We start from the raw sequence: 1,560 nt of genomic DNA, 5'->3' as shown, positions 1-1,560 counted from the left end.
CTGGGCGTTTAACGCCAGGTGTGCAGCATCCTGGGCGTTTAGAAAAACGCCCAGTGATAAAGGAATTCTGGCGTTTAACGCCAGCCAGGGCACCTGGCTGGGCGTTAAACGCCCAAAAGGGGCATCAAATGGGCGTTAAACGCCAGAATGGGTGCCATTCTGGGCGTTTAATGCCAGAAAGGTGGGGGGGACCACAGTTTTGTTTTCAAATCAAATTTTTTTCAAACTTTCCTTTTCTTACCCATATTTTTCCACAAAAACACACTTCAATCTCTCATCATTCACTTTCAAATTTTCAAAAATCTAAAATCCTTCTTCAAATCTCTCAAATCATTCCCAAATTTTGTTTAAAAACTCACCCTTCTCTCAATTTATTTCCATATCTTCTCAAATCTCCTTTCAAATTTTTCTTTTTTTCGAAATCTCCCCTCCCCACCTTATAAATACACGTTTGGCACCCCTCATTCCCCACACCATTCGAATTTGCTCTTCCTCTCTCTCTCTTCTTTCCTTTCTTTTGCTTGAGGACAAGCAAACCTCTAAGTTTGGTGTGCTTTTCCGTGATCACTAAGCCAAGATTCATCAAGATCATGGCTCCTAAGGGAAAACAAACCAATTTAAGAGGAAAGAAAGAGAATAATCCAAAGAATCTTTGGAATCAAGAGAAGTTCTTAACCAAAGAACATGAAGACCATTATCACAAAATAATGGGTCTGAGGTCGGTGATCCCGGAAGTTAAATTTGATCTGAAAGAAGATGAATATCCGGGGATCCAAGAGCAAATTCGAAACAGAGGATGGGAAGTTCTAACCAGTCCTGAGATAAAGGTTGGAAGGAATATGGTTCAAGAATTCTACTCAAATCTGTGGTTAACAGATAAGCAGAGAATGACTGGAACTGCGTACCATACCTACAGAACCATGGTCAGAGGGAAAGTTATGTACTTCCATCTGGACAAAATAAGAGAAATCTTCAAATTACCTTTTTGTCAGAATCAATATCCTGAAGCTCAACATATCCATATGGTGACACTCCTGTAATCACATACGGATCCCTCCACCGGGACTTAAGTTTTCCTGGAAACAATCTGAGCCTAGAGTTGAAGATTAGAACTTTTTGTCCTGGCTCAAAGACTCTGGATGACAACTTCTTGTCATGCCACTTCTTTGCCTTTTCCTTATAAATTTTTGCATTTTCAAAGGCATTGAGTCTGAATTCCTCTAGCTCATTTAGCTGGAGCAATCTTTTTTCACCAGCTAATTGAGCATCCATGTTTAGGAACTTGGTTGCCTAGTAGGCTTTATGTTCCAGTTCCACGGGTAGATGACAGGCCTTCCCATACACCAGTTGGTATGGAGAGGTTCCTATTGGAGTCTTGAATGCTATTCTGTATGCCCACAGAGCATCATCCAAACTCTTTGCCCAATCCTTTCTTCGGGCTATCACAGTCCGTTCTAGGATTCTTTTTAGCTCTCTGTTAGAGACTTCAGCTTGCCCATTTGTCTGTGGATGATACGGAATTGCCACTTTGTGGCTAATTCCATATCTGACCATAGCAGA

The sequence above is a fragment of the Arachis duranensis genome, chromosome 3 (assembly GCF_000817695.3).
Source record: "Arachis duranensis cultivar V14167 chromosome 3, aradu.V14167.gnm2.J7QH, whole genome shotgun sequence".
Lineage (NCBI taxonomy): Eukaryota > Viridiplantae > Streptophyta > Magnoliopsida > Fabales > Fabaceae > Arachis > Arachis duranensis.
The sequence above is the reverse complement of the archived record's forward strand: the minus strand, read 5'-3'. Positions refer to the sequence as shown.